Source organism: Thalassophryne amazonica, chromosome 4, assembly GCF_902500255.1.
Source record: "Thalassophryne amazonica chromosome 4, fThaAma1.1, whole genome shotgun sequence".
In the NCBI taxonomy this organism is placed as follows: Eukaryota; Metazoa; Chordata; class Actinopteri; order Batrachoidiformes; family Batrachoididae; genus Thalassophryne; species Thalassophryne amazonica.
In genome coordinates, this window is record NC_047106.1 from 4,155,448 (window position 1) to 4,165,762 (window position 10,315).

Consider the following 10,315-nt stretch of genomic DNA (forward strand, 5'->3'; position numbering starts at 1 on the left):
CTGGGGATTTTTTTAAATTTGCACCTTAAAATAATGAGATTATAATGACCCGCGCTGTGCCGCTCACAGTCACACCCACACATAGAGATGTGCAAACACACCACTGACTTCATGAATGAAACTCGGTCAATAAAGGATAACTGTGTAAAAATATAATATATATAAATGTATTGTAATGGTTTTAGGAGCCGCGTTGAACAGAGCAGCAGCTCAGTCGAGCAGCGTAGCATAACAGCGCAGATCCGTGTAACTTGCAACACTAATATTTGAGAATGTGTGTGAGTGTCAGAGTAAGTTGAATACTTTCCTGACATAATTTAATGTAATTTTTTACTGGCTCGATATCCAGGTCAAAATGTCATTTTTTTAACATGTATTTTGCGAGCATTTTTCTGAGTGTGTTCAGTGGCAAATCTCCATTGAAAATGCATTAACATCCGGGCACTTCATCAATATTTTGCCCGGTTAGGAGGCGTCATGCTGTCCACATTTTCATTTCAAAGAAAAAAAAAAAATATATATACAGATAACATGCATTAAAATTGTAATCCTGCAAACTAATCCCCATTTTTACTAAATATACCTGTAATCTGAATATGTCTTTTTTCTGTAACTGTAGGGGAATAAAGTTACCTTTTTTTTGTATCCTAATTACGTAATGCTGTTACATATATTCCGTTACTCCCCAAGCCTGATCCCATGGTGTACAGAGCGGTTTCCCTTTGGGTAAAGTTTTGGTTTGACGTTCTCTCAGCGCTCCAGCATTGTCCCTTGTGCTTGTACTTTTTTCTTCAAATGCTTTTTGCGTTTTCTCTCTCATCCTTAGCACAATCACTGTTTATTATTCATTTCCCCTCAAGATACAGGCTTTTATTAAGTGTATTTCATATTTCCTCGTGTACTGCTACATCTGGGTTTTAATTCGTGGAGCTCTTAATTAATGAATGAATGCCTTTTTTTATATGCACTTTTTTTCCCCTCTGTCAGCTGCCAGATTGTTGTGGATGATCCCATTTTCTTACATTCCACTGAGTTCCTGGTGCTGTTCCTAGTATGTATTTTCCAGTGTGCCAGGTCCTACCGTGTTTTGAATTTTGCTACATTTTCTGATCTCTGAGGTTCCTCAGAGGTTGCCTAACTGAAAGGACACTGCTACATGTTGGGCTACCAATGTGTTGCTGGCGTTTTGCCTTTGAACTGGTGAACCCACCTCCTCTGTCCTTTGAAAGACTCCTGTCTGATAATCTGACTCACTGAGTACTGAACCTTTGCCTAGACTCCATAGTGGATTGGAACACAGCCTTCCCTGGACTACCTTACTGTGTACACTGAAAAAAGGAAACACAGCTTCTCCTAATGTGACCAAATAACAAATTTCTAATTCTGTTTCTAATTGAGAAAATCCAACAGACTTTTTCCCCAGTCTACTACCCAAGCCTGTTCCTGATTCGTTGTGGAAATCCCTCTGTGGTGAGGAAGATTGTCTCTTGGTAGATTCCTGGATGAGATGGTGGAATTCTACATCCAGGATTGATTCAGTGATGTCTGAGCATTAGTTTGTTTAATGTGGGAATGCCGTTGCATGCTGACAAACACACGGCCCGTGACAGATCTGTAACTGGCGTTGAGGACTTCTTATTTCACCTGAGCCCTCCGTTTGCCGTCTTCTATTCCGGGTTCCTGTTGGGTCTTCATGGTTACTGTAGCATCAATCAGGCACACAAGCTCCCCACCGTATTTTACCCCAACAGGCCATCCCCTACTTGATCACATACTCAGGTGCCACGACGCGTACGTGGAGTTGGATTTTGACACGCTGATCCTGATTAAGAATAAATGCTGGTACATCAATCGACGTGGTCGTTCACTGCGAGGCGGGTTCACAGTCTGGTGTGTGACACTTAAAGTTTCGAGGAATGATCCAGAATAAGCAGAATATTGTTCAGAAATGATGACAATCCTGTTTTACGTACACTTCGCACCGTGCACTTTATTACGAGGAGAAGAGAACTGCAGGTGGTGTTCTAATGAAGCCTAAATGGAGCTGACTTTATTAACACCTATGATTGTGAAAAGAGAGAGTGGCAAAGAGAAGAGGAAGAGTCGCCTCCAGAGGATTCGGTTCTCATTAGGCTCTTACGCCATTTATTAAGAGCCAGTCATTGGGGTTGCAGGGAAATTTCCGCTGCCTGCCACTATGCATGTAGGAGTGATTTTTCTTTCACTCAATTGGCTTAGCGTTGCACTATTTGGTCTCTTTTGTTTCTGACTCCTTCTCTCTCTCTTGCACACTTCAATGGAAAGCTGTCAAAGTTATTGGGAAAGTCAGAGTGGTGTACAACCTGATAAAAATGTCCTGCTATTGGCTGTCAGATGTGTCAATAAGGCGGCTTTCTCTCTGCTCAGCTCGTTTGGTTTGTTTTATGAACCAAAGTTTCCGTGTTTCACTGTGTTTTTCCTCAGAGATGTCACTTATCCAGTGCTTCCTTCTCTGTATTAAATTTATTGTTATGGTGTGGTGAAATTACAGTGTTTATCCTGGTGCAGGCTTCACATCACTGGTTGCTGTGATTGTTACTGAGCAAATGTTCTGGTAACACACTGAGTCAAACCACTGCAGCAGGAGCAGGTTACGGGGTTCGTGCAGGAACCCCGGCCTGATCCCGCCCCTGTCCAAACGTCTTCTTGTCTTCTATACTCTGCCATTGCCATGGCAAAAAAAAGGGGGAGGGAACATGGCTTCAATGTTGCAGAAATTCATGGATCACCTGTTGTCCATTCGGCTGCTCCTGTTTTTGTGTTTGGGGTCGCCACAGCGGATACAACCAGATCTGCATTTGTTGTTCTTGGCACAAGTTTTCTTTACGCCGGATGTCTTTCCTGACGCAACTCCAGTGTTGCCTGGAGAAACACACACAGCTGCTGGTATCCCAAAGAGGTTGCTGTGTGGGCCGCTGAAGAGGAGGTACTGCTGGCCCACCACCACCAGAGGACACCCTGCCTGGAGTGCGGGCTCCAGGCACAAGAGGGCGCTGCCGCCTCACAGGAGCAGCCGGGGTGACAGCTGTCACTTATCACCTACGACAGCTGTCACCAATCATCTGATCTTCAGTAGTATATCAGCAAGACGACATCTCCACCTCGTTGCCGAGATATCGCTCTACCTAGGAGGTAAAGTGCTCAGCCGATTGTGTTGTCTTCCCGACAATAATACTTTGTTGCCTTGTGTGTTTAATAGCAGACAGTGAGTATTTACAGCTGGAGACTGTGTTGGACTTTTTCCCTACCTCTTTGATAAGTACTCACACTCCTGCACTTACCAGTTTCTGATGAGAGGTGGAGGTGGTTTTCCCACCATACGTGTTGCTGGGTGCAAACGCATCCACATCTAACTGTTTTTTGTTCGTCGCCAGCAGTACCAGATCCGACAAGCGGAGGCAGTGGCCACCTGGGAGTTCGGGACTTGGCGGCTCCAGTATTCCCGGGGTTCGGTGGCGGAGGAAATCGTGTGGTTCCGGTTCTGCTTTGGACGGACGTCTCTTATCTTCGAGCCTGCCCACGTGACACATTTTTGTGAATTGACTTCATTGCTTACTATTGTGATCTGCCGTGTTTGTTGTGCTTATTCACAACAGTAAAGCGTTGTTATTTGACTTCCTCCATTGTCCGTTCATTTGCGCCCCCTGTTGTGGGTCCGTGTTCCTACACTTTCACAACAGGATATCTCGGCCAACGTCATGGACCCCGAGGGGCGTCAATCGGTTGTTGAACGGCCAATGGAAGAGCAGGGCGCACAGGCGTCTGCAGGAGGAATGATCGGTGAGTTGCAGCGGATCCTCACCGCTTTTATGGCTCGGTTGGATCTAATGACCGAGCAGAACGTCCTCCTTAACCGCAGGGTGGAGGCTCTCGCCGCACAGGTGGAAGCGCGCCCTCAGGGCGCTGCTGCGGCTCCCCCTCCTGTCGATCCTGTGCGCAACAGTGACGTTCCACAGGTCGTTCAACGACCCCTCCCACCTTCCCCTGAAGCATACATAAGCCCTCCAGAGCCGTACGGGGGTTGTGTGGAGACGTGCGCGGACTTCCTTATGCAGTGTTCGCTCGTCTTCGCACAACGTCCTGTCATGTACGCGACTGATGCTAGTAAGGTAGCTTATGTGATTAATCTGCTTCACGGTGAGGCACGCGCTTGGGCTACAGCGCTCTGGGAGCAAAATTCACGGCTCCTTCTGACATATGATGGGTTTGTGAGGGAGTTCGGAACAGTGTTCGATCACCCAAATAGAGGAGAGACCGCTTCAGCCGTGCTGCTGTCAATGAGACAGGGGCGCCGGAGCGCAGCTGCTTATGCAGTCGACTTCCGCATCGCGGCTGCGAGGTCCGGCTGGAATAGCACTGCCCTCCGTGCCGCCTTCGTAAACGGACTGTCGTTGGTTCTGAAGGAGCACCTGGTGGCTAAGGACGAACCGCGGGATTTAGACGGGCTTATTGATCTCGTTATACGGTTAGACAATCGGTTAGAAGAACGCCGTCGGGAACGAGATGAAGGGCGTGGCCGGGCACGTGCCGTCCCTCTCCCTTCCGGTTCCGACCGAGTTCCGCCCTCCCCACGCTCCACGGCCTCTACGCTCCGTATGGTTACAGCTCCCCCTGCTGATGAAGCTATGGACACGAGCAGGGCCACATTTAGGCCACGAGATAGACCGAGGAGGCTGGTCCGCGGAGCGTGCTTTGTTTTTGGCTCGATAGAGCACCAATTGAGAGACTGCCCCGAGCGGTTAAAACACCAACGCCCGCCCCTAGAAACTGGGCTAGGGGTGGGCCAAGACATTCATGTGGGACATACCCATATTGCCACACGACTCCCAGTTACAATCCTTTACGAGGATTTAACCCTTCAGGCCCCAGCACTGGTGGACACGGGCTCTGAAGGGAATCTGCTAGACAGCAGATGGGCCAGGGAGGCAGGGCTCCCTCTGGTGGCGCTTACTTCACCAGTGCAGGTGCGGGCACTAGATGGCTCCCTACTCCCTCTAATCACACATAAGACACCACCAGTAACTCTGGTGGTGTCAGGGAACCACAGGGAGGAGATTAAGTTTTTCGTGACTCCTGCCACCTCCCGTGTGATTCTCGGGTTCCCCTGGATGTTAAAACACAATCCCCGGATCGATTGGCCGTCCGGGGTAGTGGTTCAGTGGAGCGAGACCTGCCATCGGGTATGTTTAGGTTCCTCGGTTCATCCCGGTTCCCAGGCTAGGGAGGAGGTCAGAGTCCCGCCCAATCTTGGGACGGTGCCGGTGGAGTACCATGACCTTGTGGATGTGTTCAGTAAGGATCTGGCGCTCACCCTTCCCCCGCACCGTCCGTACGATTGTGCCATTGATTTGGTTCCGGGCGTTGAGTTCCCGTCCAGCAGGCTGTACAACCTCTCACGACCTGAGCGCGAATCAATGGAGACCTACATCCGGGACTCTTTAGCTGCCGGGTTGATCCGGAATTCCACCTCCCCGATGGGTGCAGGTTTCTTTTTTGTGGGAAAAAAAGATGGCGGACTTCGTCCATGCATTGATTATAGGGGGCTGAACGAAATCACGGTTCGTAACCGATACCCATTGCCCTTGTTGGATTCAGTGTTCACGCCCCTGCATGGAGCCCAAATTTTCACTAAGCTGGATCTTAGAAATGCGTATCACCTGGTTCGGATCCGGAAGGGAGACGAGTGGAAGACGGCATTTAACTCCCCATTAGGTCACTTTGAGTACCTGGTCATGCCGTTCGGCCTTACAAACGCCCCCGCGACGTCCCAAGCATTGGTTAATGATGTCTTGCGGGATTTTCTGCACCGATTCGTCTTCGTATATCTGGATGATATACTCATCTTTTCTCCGGATCCTGAGACCCATGTCCGGCATGTACGTCAGGTCCTGCAGCGGTTGTTGGAGAACCGGCTGTTTGTGAAGGGCGAGAAGTGTGAATTTCACCGCACTTTTTTGTCCTTCCTGGGGTTTATCATCTCCCCCAACTCCGTCGCTCCTGATCCGGCCAAGGTTGCAGCGGTGAGAGACTGGCCCCAACCTACCAGCCGTAGGAAGCTGCAACAGTTCCTCAGCTTTGCAAATTTCTACAGGAGGTTCATTAAGGGCTACAGTCAGGTAGTTAGCCCCCTGACAGCCCTGACCTCTCCAAAAGTCCCCTTCACCTGGTCGGATCGGTGCGATGCCGCCTTCAAGGAGTTGAAACGGCGCTTCTCGTCTGCACCCGTTCTGGTGCAGCCCGATCCTAGTCGCCAGTTTGTGGTTGAAGTGGACGCCTCGGACTCAGGGATAGGAGCTGTGCTTTCCCAGAGCGGAGAGACCGATAAGGTCCTTCACCCGTGTGCCTATTTTTCCCGCAGGTTGACCCCGGCTGAACGGAACTATGACGTCGGCAATCGAGAACTCCTTGCGGTGAAAGAGGCTCTTGAAGAGTGGAGACATCTGTTGGAGGGAACGTCCGTGCCATTCACGGTTTTCACTGACCACCGGAACCTGGAGTATATCAGGACCGCCAAGCGGCTGAACCCCAGGCAAGCCCGCTGGTCACTGTTCTTCGGCCGTTTTGACTTCCGGATGACCTACCGCCCCGGGACCAAAAACCAGAGATCGGATGCCTTGTCCCGGGTGCATGAAGACGAAGTCAAAACGGAGTTGTCGGATCCACCGGAACCTATCATCCCGGAGTCCGCTATCGTGGCCACTCTCACCTGGGACGTAGAGAAAACCGTCCGGGAGGCCCTGGCACGGAGCCCAGACCCCGGAACTGGGCCGAAGAACAAACTTTACGTCCCACCAGAGGCCAGGGCTGCAGTCCTGGACTTCTGTCACGGCTCCAAGTTCTCCTGTCATCCAGGGGTGCGAAGAACTGTGGCAGTTGTCCGGCAGCGCTTCTGGTGGGCGTCCCTGGAGGCCGACGTCCGGGATTATATCCAGGCCTGCACCCCCTGCGCCGGGGCAAGGCTGACCACTGCAGGGCATCGGGGCTGCTCCAGCCGCTGCCTGTGCCTCATCGCCCCTGGTCCCACATCGGCCTGGATTTTGTCACGGGCCTCCTGCCGTCCCAGGGCAACACCACCATCCTCACGATAGTGGACCGATTCTCCAAGGCGGCCCACTTCGTGGCCCTCCCGAAGCTCCCGACTGCCCAGGAGACAGCGGACCTCTTGGTCCACCACGTCGTCCGGCTGCATGGGATCCCAACAGACATCGTCTCCGATCGCAGTCCCCAGTTCTCCTCGCAAGTCTGGAGGAGCTTCTGCCGGGAACTGGGGGTGAGTCTCTCGTCCGGGTATCATCCTCAGACCAACGGGCAAGCAGAACGGGCCAATCAGGAGGTGGAACAGGCCCTGCGCTGCGTGACGGCCGCGCACCCGGCGGCCTGGAGTACCCATTTGGCCTGGATCGAGTATGCCCATAACAGCCAGGTGTCTTCTGCCACCGGCCTCTCCCCTTTTGAGGTGAGTCTGGGGTACCAGCCCCCGTTGTTTCCGGTGGTTGAGGGAGAGGTCGGTGTGCCCTCGGTCCAGGCCCACCTGCGGAAGTGCCGTCGGGTGTGGCGTGCCGCCCGTTCTGCTTTGCTAAAGGCCCGGACGAGGGCAAAAGCCCATGCAGACCATCGGCGGACCCCGGCCCCTGCGTATCGGCCAGGGCAGGAGGTGTGGTTGTCGACAAAGGACATACCCCTCAAAGTGGACTCCCCTAAACTGCAGGATCGTTACATCGGCCCCTTCAAGATCCTCAAGGTCATCAGTCCAGCCGCAGTGAGGCTTCAGCTTCCGGCCTCACTGCGGATCCATCCTGTGTTCCATGTGTCCCGGATAAAGCCGCATCACACCTCACCCCTCTGTGCTCCGGGTCCGGCACCACCTCCTGCCCGGATCATCGATGGCGAGCCGGCTTGGACTGTGCGCCGGCTCTTGGATGTCCGTAGGATGGGCCGGGGCTTCCAGTATTTGGTGGACTGGGAGGGGTATGGACCCGAAGAACGCTCCTGGGTGAAGAAGAGCTTCATCCTGGACCCGGCCCTCCTGGCCGACTTCTACCGCCGCCACCCGGACAAGCCTGGTCGGGCGCCAGGAAGCGCCCGTTGAGGGGGGGGTCCTGTTGTGTGGGCCGCTGAAGAGGAGGTACTGCTGGCCCACCACCACCAGAGGACACCCTGCCTGGAGTGCGGGCTCCAGGCACAAGAGGGCGCTGCCGCCTCACAGGAGCAGCCGGGGTGACAGCTGTCACTTATCACCTACGACAGCTGTCACCAATCATCTGATCTTCAGTAGTATATCAGCAAGACGACATCTCCACCTCGTTGCCGAGATATCGCTCTACCTAGGAGGTAAAGTGCTCAGCCGATTGTGTTGTCTTCCCGACAATAATACTTTGTTGCCTTGTGTGTTTAATAGCAGACAGTGAGTATTTACAGCTGGAGACTGTGTTGGACTTTTTCCCTACCTCTTTGATAAGTACTCACACTCCTGCACTTACCAGTTTCTGATGAGAGGTGGAGGTGGTTTTCCCACCATACGTGTTGCTGGGTGCAAACGCATCCACATCTAACTGTTTTTTGTTCCTCGCCAGCAGTACCAGATCCGACAAGCGGAGGCAGTGGCCACCTGGGAGTTCGGGACTTGGCGGCTCCAGTATTCCCGGGGTTCGGTGGCGGAGGAAATCGTGTGGTTCCGGTTCTGCTTTGGACGGACGTCTCTTATCTTCGAGCCTGCCCATGTGACACATTTTTGTGAATTGACTTCATTGCTTACTATTGTGCTCTGCCGTGTTTGTTGTGCTTATTCACAACAGTAAAGTGTTGTTATTTGACTTCCTCCATTGTCCGTTCATTTGCGCCCCCTGTTGTGGGTCTGTGTTCCTACACTTTCACAACAGAGGTCTCCCATCCAAGTACTAACCAGGTCCCACACTGCTTAGCCTCTGAGATCTGACGGAATCAGGCTGACACACAGCAGATCGGCTGCAAATTCATGGATCACCTGATTCACAAATTTTCCTAAGACGACTCAACAAGGACTTGATGGTTCTGTGTGACACAGAAGGTATTTTAGAGCATTACTAACATGAAATTCTGGAATGGAATTCAAACGTATAAAGCAATAAATGCTGCATTTTCTCAGAGCTCACACGTTGTTAATCACATGACACTTTTGAACCAATGGCCAATCAGAAAAGCAAAAATATAATCTATATTTCCATGTTGTTTCAAAGTCTTCAGACTGAGCCAAAAGCTGAAACTCTCAATTTACCAGTCAATTTAAACTCCCATCCTCAGCTGTGGTCATGAACTTTGGGTAATGAATGAAAGAACAAGGTCGCAGATACAAGCGGCGTGAATGAGGTTCCTCCGTCGGGTATCTGGTCTTACAGTCCTGGACAGGGTGAGAAGCTGGACTATCCAGAAGGGACTCTGAGTACAGCCACTGCTTCTGGTGGTTTTCCTAGGGAGGTTTTCTTGACAGGTCCAACCGAGAGGAGGCCCCGGGGAAGATGCAGGACACGCAGAAGATTTACAGGACTTGGCCAAGGATGGGGACGTGTGGGATGAGCTGCTTGCTCTGCTGCCACCACGACCCCAACCCGGATAAGCAGCAATGAATGAATTTGCAATGTTAAAAAGATTTCAATATCATGATAATATTTTTTTCAAGTCACTAGAATGCTGCTGATGAGTGGATATTGCTGGTCTTTGATTTAATATTTGTAATGTTTAAGAATAAAATAATGTCTTTGTGACATATTATACAGGTTTTTGTTTGTTTGTTTTTCTCAAGTCAACAATGTGGCAGCATAATTTTATTTAGTTATTTTCATTTGGGATTTGTTTGAAAAATCCAATTTTTATTTTTGTTATTGGAGAAAAATACACTATAATTTTTCACTTATAATAAGAAAACGTGTTGATTTTCAAAGTTTATAGAAGGAATATTTTTCATTATCATAATTTAATCATAATTTGTCTGGAGCTAATTTTTTTTTTTTAGGAGTTGAGTGTATATATATTTGTATGTAAAATCTCTCACGCCCTAATTTGGAAAAGCAAATTGGAAATTTTTGTAAAATTTGATTTCAGTGCAGTACAGTCCCCTAAAAACTATGACCTGCATCAAGGAGGTTATTTTCAATTTCAGATCAATTTTTTTTCCAACCCAAAGTCATAATGTGTTCAAAGCGCTCCACACGAGTAAAGTCTCGACCTCAGTGACCCGATGAGCGTGCACAGTGGACTCAGAAAACTCACTGTTGATTTATTTATTTGTTATTTCACAGGA

The 10,315-nt window shown here is 50.3% G+C and overlaps 1 long non-coding RNA gene across 1 annotated transcript; it reads right to left on the minus strand.

Annotated features, from left to right (window-relative positions):
- Positions 1 to 1,338: 1,338 nt before the first annotated feature.
- On the minus strand, positions 1,339 to 8,997 carry LOC117509082. The gene is made up of 3 exons (XR_004560228.1): positions 8,917 to 8,997; positions 2,271 to 2,275; positions 1,339 to 1,350 (listed from the first exon to the last, which is right to left on the minus strand). It is a non-coding gene; the product is annotated as an uncharacterized LOC117509082 (long non-coding RNA).
- Positions 8,998 to 10,315: the final 1,318 nt, after the last annotated feature.